Source organism: Octopus bimaculoides, chromosome 18 (genome assembly GCF_046866305.1).
Source record: "Octopus bimaculoides isolate indiv1 chromosome 18, ASM4686630v1, whole genome shotgun sequence".
NCBI classification, from domain to species: Eukaryota; Metazoa; Mollusca; class Cephalopoda; order Octopoda; family Octopodidae; genus Octopus; species Octopus bimaculoides.
In genome coordinates, this window is record NC_142945.1 from 10,754,342 (window position 1) to 10,770,549 (window position 16,208).

Sequence of the window (16,208 nt, forward strand, 5' to 3'; positions counted from 1 at the left end):
TCTGATTCATTAAATATGCAAAGATGTGTGTGTGTGTGTGTGTGAGCGTGCGTGTATGTTCATTCTGTTTGTGGACGATTGAGATATCCTTCAAGAAAAATCACAAACTTTGTTTGTTGTTGCTTCTAAGAAGGAGGCCAATCATGAAAATGAGATGAATTATTTACAGGAATATTAAATGAATATTCTCCCAGCAACTCCACATTCACTTGGACTCATATGAACTCGAGAGTTACCAGTCCCATACCACTGGTTTCATGCAGGTACAGAAAAATAATAAACCTTATAGATGGTTTAGCTTCTGTTTCTCTGATCTTTCTATAGCTAAATTTTACTCATCTAATGTATGGGAAGTATTTACTACTGTTGCCTTTTTAAAACATGTTCATAGTTCCATATATTTTTTCATTCAGATAAAGACAGAAATTGCTTCAACAAAATATTATTTTACTCATAGAATTAACTTCAATTTGTGCCTTCTCTAACAGTCCCTTTTCTCTCTTTCTCTCTTTATATATATATATATATATATATATATATATATATATATAGTTTTATGGTTGCAAGTAGTATAAGCAAAATATGCCTAGAAGTGAAAATATAATTATTATTGTTAAAGTGAATGACTTCTATATTGCTTGAAGTTTTATTTTGCACCAGATAAGTGGCACCTAATGAAGAAATTTTGTTGGCTATAAGACCACTTTCAGAAGTGAAAAAGAAACACGACAGTCTAGTCTAGATATTTGTGGTAATTGAAAAACTGATGTATTCATACATTGGCTGTCAATTAGTCATTGTTTATGTAAGGTGTACCTTAACTGATGTTTAGTCAATTATCAGGTGAAGCAAGCCACTGTTGTAGAAACACATTCAACAGAGTTAACCACAGCAATGAAATAAAACTTCATTCATCTACTTGATGTAAACAAATAAGACTATTGTGTCACAGCAGCACATAAAAGGATAATTCTGTCAGCATTTTCAAAATGTCTTTTTACAAATGCCATCTAACAAATGTTTTCAAATGAAACTTCAAGTTAGCTTTTACTGTAATAATAACATTTATCTATCTATCTGTCTGTCTGTCTGCCTGTCTGTATATCAATGCCATCAGCTGTCTGCTGCAGGTCAATATTGACTGTTCTTGTCCAGTAATCATCTCTGGCTGGCTTACATATGGGCAAAAGGTCTTCAGCATTGATGACATCTGCTGCAAATGAAGCTACTGAATGTAATGGAGAAGAGATGCTTCTCATACGCTCTTTTGTGTTCTCTCTGTTATTTCTCTTCAATGGCAGGAATTATATGAGTTTTGGCAATTGGTGCCATTCATTGTGCTGCAGAGCCTTCTAATTTCAGGTTCCTGAGGAGATACTAGAGTCTTCATATGTCTCTTCAGCTCACTCCTGTATTACAACCTCTGACCACCACAACTCTGCCTGGTGCAATGCCGTTCAGCATAGAAAACTGTCTTTGGGAGCCTGTCACCTGCCCTCTTGTAAACATGTCCCACCCAGCTCAGCTGTGATGAGGTAATGAGAGCCTTTGCACTAACTGTATATATATATATATATATATATATATATATATACAGCTACAGACATATACATACAGATGCTTATACTTCATTTTGGTGCACCAAAATATATATCTCATAGCAATTCCTTTAGTAAACCTGTTTACTATCTGTAGCAGAGTTTCTAGTTGTTTATCATCTACCATGTGCAACTTGAGGTCATTAATACACAAAAGAGAATTGATTGTTACCATATACCATAATAAGCACATTAAACCAGTTTTGTTAAACACATTGGTTAAAGGTGTTATTGCTAAGCAGAAGGGGAGGGGCAGGAGGGTATTCTTTTATCGTATTCTTATAAATGAGATTGAGTTAGTTTTTTAAAAAATGTTCTGTCACGTCTGTATTTCCAAAATTGTTTAGTTTTTATTCATGTTTAATGTATTTACTCATCATTGGTGCTACCTTACTTGTAGCTAATGTTTACAGAATTCAACAGTTGAGATCACCATCAAAAGCCTTCTAGCAGACAATTCATGCCATGCTCAAACCCTTCTTTGTTCTTTGGCAGTCTTTGATTATGGTTTTTTTTTATATATGGTCTAATTGATTTTTAAAAATATAAGAACCTTTGCAGTGTCTCATCTACTCTTCTGGAAACAAGTTTGATTTTTCCAGATCTATATTTAATCTGTGATATCAGTGTAATTAAAGGTTTGCAGGTTGTAAAAAGACATATTATGGGTCTATAGATTTTAGGGTTTGCTATTTCTTAAGTTTAGGTGTTAAGTTGGTATTTTCACCCAGTGAACCTTCCATTTGTTATCTCTAGTACCACCAGTATCTTCTTAAACATGTCTATTAGCACCCTGTTTATTATTTTGGTTTGGGTCAGCTTTGGTTTTATTCCTGGTAGGATTTATGCAGGTAGCAGGTTACTACCTGGTATAAGCGCTGGCCTTATACCAGAATTAGAAAGAATTGTATAGTTTCCCATAATTTTGTTTGTATTTCACTCCCACTCTAATTTGATTTTCTATGCTACTGTACCGACAGTGCCCAACTATGATTTAATTTTCTTTGTTACTGTATCAACAATTACCATTGCCTCTGGCACAATTTCAACCGTTTTTCATGCTCCACATCCTTGCAATTTCTCTCTTCAGATCTTCCTATTTCTCACCCTTTTCATTTTCTTTCTCACACTCTCTGTCGTCACTCAGAGGTGATGCTGCAATTATTATGCAGCATCTTTCCATTTTGTTGAAAGTAACAATGTCTAATCTAAATATTTATGGTAATTGGTCACACTGAATGCTGAAATCTCACAAATTAACATTCTCATTATCTTCCATGATAATTGGTTAATGTTTCTACCTCCAATCAGCTCTGTCCAAATTATATTTTTTTTACATAGTTTCCAGTGAGCAATGTATTTAATATTGATATTGTCAGGCCACTTTTTGTACTCTTGCTGTGCAAGTGTACTGCATCCACAAACTATGTGACTAATGCATTCACTCCCCCCCCCCCAAAGACTACATAAAAGCATGGGTGTGTGGTTAAGAGGCTTGTTTTGCAAACCAAATGGTTTCAAGTTCAGTCCTACTGCATGGCACCTTGAACAAGTGTTTTCTACTATGGCCCCAGACTGACCAATATTTTGTGAGTGTTGATAGATAGAAACTGTGTAAACTCCTGTCATTTATATATATATATATATATATATATATATATATATATATATATATATATATATATATATATATATATATAGATAGATAGATAGATAGATAGATAGATAGATAGATTGATTGATAGATAAAAAGAACAATAGATGTGTATAAATGCTTCTGTATGTGTGTTTGTCTCCCACCACTGCTTGACAACTGTTGTTGGTTTGTTTACATCCCATAACTTACCAGACTGATAGAATAAGTAACCAGGCTTATGAAATAATAATGAATAAAATATTGGAATCCATTTGTTTGATTAACTTTGTCAAGCCAGCGCTCCAGCATGGCTGCAATCCAATGACTGAAGCCTGTAAAATATAAAAGATAACCGATAAAAGCAATTCAATGTTCTTATCCGTGTGACATTTCTATGTACTTGTTCTTAAAACTGCACAGATTTGCACTTCATTTTCAACCTTTACATTTGATTTTCACAACCATTCTCATTCCCCTCATTCCACACCATCACTCATATCCATAACAAACTATTTATCTCTTGCTGTTTCATTCGTGTATGTCTCTTTTCTCTCTATTCTAATCCTCTTATATTAATCCTTATCAACACAGTCTATACTCTCCATCACATCAGCATCTTTTACATCAGATGACACTAGTTCTGAACTATCACTTACATACTATTCCAAGTTTTTCTCTTCACTTCTTATACAATTCTCACTTATACATTTATACATTTCCTCCGACTGATAAATTCTATGAATGACACTTTTTGGGTGGAATGCTCCATATATCGGTTTCAAATTTTGGAACAAGGTCAGGAAGTTTGGAGTAGGGGGTACATTGATTACATCGACCCCAGTACATGACTGGTACTAATTTTATCAACCCTGAAAGATGAGAAGCAAAGTTGATCTTTGGTAGGATTTGAAATCAGAACATAAACACATATTAAATGCTGTTAAGCATTTTTGCCAGGTATGCTAATTATTCTGCCAGCTCACCACCTGAAAAACCCGCCAAATATTGGTTTCAGATTTTGGCACAGGTTCATAAATTTTAGAATGTTCCTTATATTATCATCAGTTTTAACATCTTTCTGTCTAAATTCTGGAGTTCTTTCTTATTCTATTTAAGTATCCCCGTTCTATATTTCATTCAAAAGTTCATCTCTTTGTTGTGGGTGCAGGCATGGCTGTGTGGTTAAGAAGCTCACTGTGTAACTATGTGCTATGAGGTTCGGTCCCACTGATTGGCCCCTTGGGCAAGTGTCTTCAATTATAGTCCATAGCTGACCAATATCTTGTGAGTAAATTTGCTAGTCAAAAACTGTGTGGAAGCAAGTTGCATGTATATGTGTGTGTGGTGTGTTTGTGTATGTGTATATGTGTGTGTGTGCACGTGTATGTGTGTGTGTGCATGCGTGTGTGTATGTATATGTGTGTGTGTTTGTATGTGTGTTTGTGTGTGTGAATGTGTTTGTGTGTCTTTATGTTTATGTTTATCCCCTGCTGCCACCAACACCACCACCACCACCTCCATCACCACCACCACCACCACTTAACAACCAGTGTTGGTTGATTTACATCCACACAACTTAGCAGTTCAGCAAAAGCAACCGATAGGAAAAGTACCACACTTTAAAAAAATAAGTACTGGGGGTTGATTTGCTCATGTAAAATAGAAACCCTTCAAGTTGGTGCCCCAGCATGGCCACAACCCAATGACTAAAACATATAAAAGATATAAAGATAAAAGATAAAACTAACGATAAATACTCAGAACTCTGTCCACCAAAAAAAAAGAATGCTTCCAGAATCCTTAGAAATGCTTTGTACTCTCAATATGAAGCCAGAATTTCTTCAGTGGTGGCTCAAATGACAAGTGACTCATTAGGTTCTGATTTCCATTCAGCGAGTTATTATCGTTGCTTTATGGTTGTCTTATAGCTTGGTTTGTTGTCTTTTACTTCTACAATGTGGTGTCTTCTTTTATTCACTGGCCTCTGTGCTCCCCCACCACTCACCTGTCAAAACCGATCTTCTCCATACTGCTATTATTTCCATCTTTCATATGAAGGAAAGAATAAATATTGTCTTTAACAGTAAACAAAAATATGGCTTCGGTCCATATTGGATTTTTAATCAGATGAATATCTTTTTAAAAAAAAAATGATAATAATAATAATAATAATAATAAATGAAATTGAATTAAAAATGAAAAATATAAAATGATCCAAGTGAAAATGACTGCTTAATGATGTAAATATACATTCAATATTCTGACACTGAGAGTCTATGATTCTTGTGGTATTATAAATAGATATTTAATAAATCTTGAATGTCATACATATATCCTATGGGTTAAATCTGTCAGATATACTAGTCATATATATGGATCAGCTGGAGGATAGTGTGCTTAACAGCAGCTACTCCTGTGCTTTTTCATACCAGATACGTTGAAGAAATAATATCTTTGCATTGACTTCTTTTGAGGAAGCAAATAAAACACATGGAACGCACAGTAGCATCAAAACGAATAGACCAACCAGACTTATTCTCTCTCTTTTACTTTTCAATTCTTGAACCGAAATCATTAGTACCAACTTTCCAGTGAAAAGCTGTCTGCTTTTCACTGGGAAGTGGTTCAACTCGTGTTTTATGATCTGCTGTATAAACCAGTGCCAAGGCCTTTTAGTTATTTAATTACATTTTTCTTAAGCCCTTTACTCCCTGTAGAACATAGGCTATCAATAACTTTTCTCCACTGTTCTTGACTTTGAGATAACTTTTCTGCTTCTCTCCAGTTAGATCTCTGCCTTTTCTGTTCTTTCAGTTCTACCTCAGCATCCCTCCTCCAGGTATATCTAGGGCATCCTCTCTTGGTGGTGGTCGCTTCAGCATTTTAGGTTGACTTTTTTTTCCATATATTGTATAAACAGAAATACTTTACAGTTCTAATCCCTATGATCTAAGAGGTTTTGGAAATCATCACAAGCTAAATTAGTAGCAATCTCAATGCTTCAAGCTAATTACTTCATAACATCGATGTTCCAATATCAACTCCTTTTGTTACCCTGTTTCTGTTGAATTACATTGCTATTGTTACAATTAATTTGGAAAATAATGGGGAATTTTGTAAAATAACGTTGTTATTATTAATCTGTTGTTTAATTAGCATGAAATTTTGACAGAAGGTTTCAATTTCAATCGCTTTAAAACAGAAAGTGTGCATCATAGAATTAGGGGCAGTTTTAAGAGGATTGGTATCAAAAGGGTTAAACCTTTTGTTATCATATTTCTGTTTAATTATTCTGTCATTGTTAGAATTAGTTTTGAAAAGAATGAAGAATTTAATAAAATAACTTTGTCATTATTAATCTGTTGTTTGGAACATGAATTAACATGAAATTTTGATGAAGGCTTTCAATTTCGATCACTTCAAGACAAGAAATTTGTATCATAAAACCAAGGGTGGTCTCAGGTGGATTGGTGTGAAAAGAATTAAAGCCAATCTATGAGATTTATTTATTATTTATGGAATACCTTTATTTTCTTTTTTTCCAATTGTTATTCTGTTATTGCTGAAATTCCACCTCAAAACTTTTCTTCTTCTTGTTGTTGCAGTAGCTTTGCATTTTCTTTATTGTAACCTTGACTGAGTCTTTCATTGTATGCTAATGATAATTATTATTTAAATGCAATTTCTAAATGATAAAATTACAAATTACAGAAATATAATTGCTGAAACTATAGCAGGTGGTTTTAAAGAAAGAAAGAAAAAAAAATGTACCTTTTGGCTTTGCAGCAGGAATTTGTATTCGTTAAGAGGTCTTTTATTTTAAAACTTTTATATTTGACACTGATTATAGTGCCTGAAATTAAGACCAATGCCTTAATGTTGTGTTACAAAGGAAAAACAAAACAAAAATACAACTATGAGTAGCATGTTCTATGCATAACTTAATATCACAGACAAGACATATAGAATAATGTATATATATATATATGTGTATATTCTACAGATGAAATACAGTGATTCTCTGTATAGAAGACACTTAGTAGTGCTCAAAGGATTCAAACTTGGACTATGATGTGTTTACAAGGGATTGGTTCTGCAAGGTAAAGAATGGCAGTAAGAGGGATCAGGTTGAATGGATATAGCGGCAGTTATGTGGATAAACAAATTAGACACATTAATGTATCTAATTTGTTTATTCACATAATTCCCCCCCTCTCTCTCTCTCTATCTACCTATCTATCTATCTATCTATTTATGTATATACATATATATATATATATATATATATATATATATATATATATACACACATACATATGCACGTGGGGTGTTCATTAAAGATTTACCCTGACACACATCCATGGACTGGGATAAACGAAACTTGGTGAAATTATTAGTCCTTCTCTACATGGCCACCAACAATGGTGACACGCTTCTCCCATCACTTTAAGCAGCTGTGAAGACCTTGTCTGTAGAAGTTGGTAGGTTGTGTCTGGAGCCATGACTTTACCTCGGAAATAAGTTCATCATCATCCGAAAAGTGCTTCGCCTTCAAAAAAGACTTTATGGTTGGAAAGAGGCAGAAGTCAGATGGTGAGCGGTCGAGAGAGTAAGGAGGATGAGGAAGGATTTCATAGCTGCAGGAGTGTGCTTTCATCTGGGCAACATGTGCATTGTCAACTGTGTCTTGGAGCAGGTGGACTCCTTTGGTCAGCATTTGATGGCGTCCCACAATTTCTGCAGCAGAGAAGCATAATCTGCTCCATTAATTATGGTGCCCTTTACCAGAAAATCCATCATCACTACTCTGTGCCTGTCCTAAAAGACTGTGAGCATCACCTTGCCTGATGAGGGATGGACACGAGCCTTATTTGGAGGTGGTGAGTTGTCATGCTTCCATTGCTTCAAATGGACTTTAGTCTCAGGATCATAGTGATGGACCCATGTTTCATGTTGTATGATAAGTCTGCCGAAAAAGTCCTCCTTGTTTTCTTGGCACAATGCTAAACGAGCCTGGGAGCAATTGACTCGTTCCTGCTTCTGAAAAGATGTGAGAGTTCAGGGAATCCATCATGCAGACAACTTCTACATGTGCAAATGGTCATGAATACTAATTTTAGTGTTTTTGTGGTTTTCTCATCCTGGTCAGCTCTGATTGTATAGATCTATGGACCAGAATGAATGATTCACCTCTATCCAGCTCATCATTTTTATTTATCTGATTGAATTATCCAATGTGTTCTTCATATTTTAAACATACACTGTGATTTGACGGAGTTTAGACTGCTATTTCTGTCATGTGGTCTAACTGTGTAGAAAACGTATATAATGTGTACGATGTGTGTGAAAGAAATGTCATGCTGCTGCAGTAGTGAATTCTCAACTAGCCAATTATTTTGATGAAAATCCTACATTATTAGAGACACACATAATACATATACAACTATATATTGGCATATGCATATATGTCCAATTCTGATGAGCGCAGTTATTAGATAATTATCTGATTACCTGATACCCTGTGTGAAATCAATTGATAAGATTGACTGTAATGGATCGGCAATATTCTACACTTTATTACATACTTTCATGTATATATATATATATATATATATATATATATATATATATATATATATATATATATATGATACATGTAGCCATTTGTATATAGAAATGCAATATATCTGTATATATTATTACTATATATTTATATCTAGTCATCTATTTATCTACCTAAATATATGTATAGAAACAAGTTTTCAATGTATTATGTTGTGTTATATATAAATAAATAAATATATATATATATATATATATATATATATATATATATGTGTGTGTGTGTGTGTGTGTGTGTGTGTGTGTGTGTATGAATTATGCATTATTCTATATCAATATCATTATGCATACACTGATACATACATACGCATGTATATATTTATATATGTATGTATGTATGCATGCATGTATGTATGTACATATAGATATAGATATATGTATACATATATATATGTATATATATATACATACATATATACATACATATATATATATATATATATATATATTTGAATAAGCTCTTACAAGAGTAACTTGAACTTCCATTCAACCCAATATATATAATAAATTTAACTTCACAAAACATTGAATTTTTTTCATCAGTGAATATTAGTTGTTTATAATTCCACAATTTAATAGTCATAACATTGACGCTTATACATATATAGATTCATTCATACATAAATACATACATATCTACATACATGCCTATATACATAGATGCATGTATATGTATGTTTGTGTGTGTGTGTGCATGTCTACATGTGTGTATCCATTTAATTTTTAAGAAATTTAGATTTCAGAATTGTTTCCCTTGCATCTCTTGATAAAAATCTTCGTTAACACTTATTAACATTTCTGTTCATAATGGATGATTATTTCAATTGATCAAATAACCTTTTTGTGAAGACTATATTGATTAAGTTGGCCTGCCCTTATGTATGTAGGCTGTGTGATTTCAGACATGAAATTGTCACGAACAGACTAATACCGCCTCCGGAGATATATTATATTATATGATATCATGTTATATTGTATTGTCTTATTTTTTATTATATTATACATACACATTTAATACACCATACACATATCATATCATTTGCCAGCCAAATACAATACCCATATACATACATATATACATTACTTAACCATGTAAAGATAAGACCTACTGTATATATTAAAATATTAAATGATGTTTGTCTCTTACTGGATAGAGTGCTTTTTTTTTTGTTGATCTTATCTTAATGGAATATATATATATATATATATATATATATATATATATATATATATATACACACACATATATATAATATGTTTTATATATATATATATATATATATATATATACACACACAAAGACATATATCACACGCACATGAATACACCATGCACAAACATACACTCCCAATTTTTTTATTCATAGATCTTATTTGTTCTGACAGATTTATTTAACAATTTATTTAACAAAAAAAAAAAGTAAAAGAGACACTGATCCTGTGGTGTTTTACCATCATTGTACTGGTGCTGGGTGAGGTTATTTAGCTGGATTCAGACACCCAAAGCTCCCAAAATCTTTTAAAGATCATTTACTATTCTTTGAAAATAAAATAATATGTTAACATTTTTGATTTTTTTTTTTCTTTCTAATCTAGTTGTCTCCTTCTCTTTTGCCTCCAGCCCCTGGAGTGGATCTTTCTTAACCTTTGCTCTCATTACAAATCAATTACTGAAATAATAAACATTCCTATTGTTTACATATTGTTGTTGTTGTTGTTGTTGTTGTTGTTGTTACATGGGTTTTGTTCTGACTCTCCATGTTTGCAGTTCAAATCCTGCCAAAATTAACCTTCCCTTTGGTCCCTTGACTTTGTTTTAGCCCAAGCCCTTCACTCCATATGTAGCATAGGCTATCGATGATTTTTCTCCACTGTTCTCAATTTGGGTTCTCTTCAGAGCAACTGCCCCAGTATGGTGGGTGGGCGTTCACCAAAGAGAATCTTCCCTCTTCCAGATCACGTCTTGTTCATTTTGAATTGATGTTGACACTTCTATAAGTTTGCTTTTTTTGCTAAGTATGGATGTTGGCTCTACACAAACGCATTTTTACCTTTGGGAAGAGGTGGTCTATATTAGTCTGGTCTCTATCCTTTGACCTGTCCAGTTTGAATGAGACCTCATTAGGAGCTTACATTCCTTTTGTGACTGATCAAAAGATAACTGCCCAAAATGGTGGCTTGGTGTATCTATTAGAACATCAGACAGGACACCTTGTGGTATTTGTTCTGTTTCTTTGTGTTTTGTTATGAATGGCTGTAATGACACTGGGCCTTAACGCAGTGTTCTTACATTGGCAATTGGTTCTCACTACTTCAACCATAGCAGTCTCTGGATAACAAGGTGGCATTGATTTGTCTTTGCTTGCTGTTTTAAATCGGTGCCTGGAACTTTGAATTTATTGAAAAACTGGCAATTACTGCTGGCAAAACCAGACAAAATACAATTAACAGGCAAAATACGTAGGGAAATAAATCACTAGCCATACACTTACAATCTCAAAACTATGCACCTTGGCTTCTCAAATGATCTGCAGCAAACAGATAACAATAGGAAAACAGTGGTTATAACAATGTGCAGCCTGTTGATTGCACATAAATGTAGCAGCACAAGTGACCAAGTGTGTTGCTGGCAGAAGAAGAACTGTATTTTCTCCCAGCAAGGCAGACCTCCCAAAGAACCTCATCTGCATTGTGTTAGCGCTTTTGTCAAAAGCTTTCTGTCCATGATAGTTTTTCCTTCCAAAGGTGTAGAGAGCCTCAGCCTTTCAAAGTTATCTGGCAGAATAAACATTATTACTGACTACACTTCAACGTTGCTTTTATCTGAAGAAAAGAATCCACAGTTCATGAGGGTGTCGATGCTATAGTCAGCAAGAGATGAAAACCATTTGATTGCATGATTTCAACACTTGGGAAGGACTGGATTAAAATGGCAGACACTTCGGCACTTTGGCATTGACATGAAAATGGCCCAAGACTGTCAGAGTTGTCCCTCCTACCACAAACTATGCACTACCTATATATTCTTCAAGACAAAACCTCATCATTCAGTGTCCTGATGAGATATAACAGGAATTACGGTATGACATAGGCACCAACTGGACATGATGATTATCACTAAGAGAGATGCTCTCAAGAGTGAGTTCCTCAATGGTAGATGCCAACTGCAACATGGATCGTTCCATGGCATGTAGTAAAGTCCAGTCAAATTCAAGAAGAGCCATCTCATTGAGCAGAGAAATCTTACATATAACGACACCACAAGGATAGCAAACACAGATTTCTGCATAGAACTCAGTGATCAAATAGAATGAGACTTTAAAGATGCAGCCACACCTGCAGAGAAAGGTGGCAATTTATCTGTGGCACCACTGAAACAGAAATGAAACAGAAAGAAGAAGAGAAATGAAGATTGGTTGGAATCTAATGTGTCTGAGGTGGAACCTGTTATCGCCACCAAGAGAGAAGCTCTAAATGAACCATGCTATACTGAGAACATTAGAAAGCAATGTTTGAAGAATATTCAGCCCTGTGCTGGCAGTGATAAAGTACATGGCATGTATTAGACGATGTTAAAAACAAAATTCACTGCAGAAGAAATAATGCAGGTACCAAAATGTGAAAACCTCACAATGAAGAGCGTGTGAATTGGTTGAAAAGGGCAGAGGAGAAATAGTCGAGAATGGTAAGGATTTAAAGATTAATACAAATATGAATTGCAAAACGAAACAAAATTTCACTTACTTCATCACATGTTTCACTATGCAGTGAAAATTACATTGGTCAAACAGGATCAAAATTAAGAGTGGATTAGGATGCATAAGCAATAAATAAAAAATCCATCTGTTAGAGATGTTTCATGTACTGAATATCTAGACATTTGTGTGAATGGAATATTCAGAATAGTCTCTTTTCTGCAAGGAAGACAAAAATAATAAAAAACTACGTAATAATTCTAAATCTGAAACTAAACTGAAGTAGTGAACGCTGATACTAAAAACAATTACTTCAATATGAGTTACCTTGAAACAAAAGTATTCGAAAAGCCGAGAACTGCAAAAAGCTCTTACTCAAAAGCTTCCTTTCTTTAGGTGTGTGTTAATCTGTTTTTCTAAGTCTTTTTTAGTATAATTAATTATACTAAAAGGAAGACAGTAACTTAGAGCAAGCTAGGGTACCCCACAAATCTCTAAACATCATTCAACAGAGAGGCAGTTCCTCAACTTCTCTGATTACGTTTTTATTACAAACAAGAGTAACGGATGACAGTCAGCTATAAGGAGATTCGATGAAATTATTTCAACAATGACATGTTAAGATGCAGATGATTGGGGTGGGTGGTGTGTGGTGGTGGTGGTGGTGGTGGTGGTTGTTGATGGTTGTAGTGGTTGTGGTGGAGTGATATTGATCATAGGTGGGGGGTTGTGGTGGTAATGTAATAGAAGTATAATCGGTTGCCAAGGAGATCAACTATGAACGATAAAACAGTACAGATGATATTTTACTCTTTTATTTATTTATTTACTTAATAATTTGTTTATTTATTATTTAGCTATGTTTTCTTGTTTTCAATAACCAACTTTATTTTTTTATATCTTTCTCTGTCCATTTTGCTCCCAATAATTTTCTTTATCTCCAGCCTCATCTCGTCTTTCTCCTTTTCTTTTTCTTGCTCTCTTTTTCTCTCTCTCTCTCTCTCTCTCTCGTTGCACAAAGGTGCACATATACAGGTTCATCTATATAAGACATGTTAACACACATGCACACGCACACAAGCAACTATACATACATAGAGACAAGCACAGTACACACGCACATACATATGTATACACACACACACACATATATACATATACATACATATATATGAATCAATATTTATATAGCTCTCCTTTGCTCTCTTTCTCTCTCTCTCTCTCTCTCTCTCTCTCTTTCTACACACACATACACACACACACATTATATATATATATATATATATATATATATATATATATATATATATATATGTATGTACATATATACGTACATATATATATATATGTACTTACAAGTACACATTTGAATAGACATCGATATATTTATATATGTGCAAACATTTATTCAACACACGCATACCCACACATATTACATACATAAATACATATATATATATATATATATATATATATATATATATATATACACATACATATGTGAGTACATCTATCTGTCATTCTGTCTTTCTATCTCAGTCAATCTCTCTCAGTATAAATATATGCATACATATTATATATATATATATATATATATATATATATATATATATATATATATATATATATATATATATATATATATATATATATAAATATAAATATATATGTATGTATACATATATATATATATATATATGTATACTTATATGTATACACACATGTATATGTATACATATATGTATACACGCATGCACCCATGCACACACACACACATACACACAAACACTCTTTCTAGGAACATGAATAATTATAAAAAAAAATTATCTACATTATCGGACAAATATCAAACATATCTCCAGATGAATAAACTTTTTATAGCTTTTCAAATCATTGGAATGATGAGCTAAAGGAGGGTTGATTTAACGCAAAAATAACACATATCGAGCATCTTAAAAAATATAATGGCAAGGAGAAAAAAAAAACTAAAACTAAATGACAGTAAGAGAAAAAAAAAAATATTTAGTCTCTTCTCTTCAGTTTAAATGTGTCATTCAATATAGCTGCAAGCTTCTTGTATTGCATTTGCAAACACTTCCCACACAATAATCCTTATTAGAAAATCGTCTGTAAAAATAATATCTAAGTCAGCTACAGCTGTAACCAAAGGCTGACTACTGTCATAGCCAGAACCAACAACTGAAATTCTATCCATAAATGCAGATGCAGTAATATTCTCTTGGTCTTAAGGATCTTAAGCATCTCATGAAGACCCTTGTGTGTTGTGAGATGGTGGCCTCTAAAGACAGTGCTGTAAAAGTTACATTGGTTGTACTGAGAACACTTTTAAGAGTGCATCTTCATAGCAAATATATTCTTTTATAAATATTTTATAAATATTGCTGCCAAATTTTTGTACGATGCCTGCAATTTCAGCGAAGCCTAATTTCTCAAGATTGGTTTTTAGGCAGTGTGTTACATATCTCAGGGCCCCAATAATTACAGGTATAAACCTGAACTTGTAATCTGGATAGAGTAACTACAGATTTCTCAATAGTTCAGCTTAGGTATTCTCTTTTGCACTGATCTTCAACATTATGTTAACATCCGCTGGGCAGCTAATTTCCACAATTGTACACAGTTTCTCTTCTGTATCCCAAATCATTATATCAGGTCTGTTGTGCTTACATTTTATTGAGGTCTTCACTTGGGCATTCCACCAGTATTCCTTTTTATTATGAGCGGCTATGGCTTCTACCATATTGTGGATTCTTCCTCGGGATCATCTTGCCGACGGATTACATTATAGAGTGTCCTAGCTACAATATCATGTCTCATCGTATGTATATATGTATGCTAATACATAAACCAAATAAACTACAGATAATTCATCTTCAGGTTTAGTTTTCAAAAAGTTTTGGCGAATCTTTCACGTCATTTTAACTATTTTCTTCGACCATTAGCTCACCTTCCCAATTTTTTTTTCCGCTCAAAATTGTTTCGTCCTTTACGCTGAAATATGTTAAACTAAATAACTAAATATTCTATCTGAAGTTGTAGTGGAATATAGCATCACACAAAAAAAAAAAAACAACTCAACAAAATAACCCCAAATAAACAAATAAATAAATAAATGATTTTTTTCCTGTAAACCATTCCATTTTATACCAATTCTCAATTATTGTCTGATTACTCATGAGACGCATCTGTCAATAACTTATTTAGCTTGCAGATTTCCTCACAACGAAAGTCTTCACAACAACAACAACAACAGGATATTAAAGAACTCAGCAATTTTTAAAAATATAATCTGAGACAAATCTAGTCGTGTTTTTGGTTAATTGCGAAACTGTTAGGCATTCAAAATTCTTTGAAGTTGAACCAATTTTTTTATGATGGTTCAAATCTGTAGAAAAAAAAATTCGTTTACATCGACTTTAAATCGATTGCTGCCTTTCTTTAGCTCTCTGTTCTGCTTTACTATAAAAAAATTAATGTTTTCTATTTATTAAAGACTGTCTTGCATCATTCATAATTATATATAACTCAGTTATAAAAATATGATTTCCTTGCAGTTTCGCTGTTTACTGGTTGAAAAAAAAAATTGGACAGACATTTATGAAAAAGAAAAATCTCAAATAAGATACAGATATTTCAT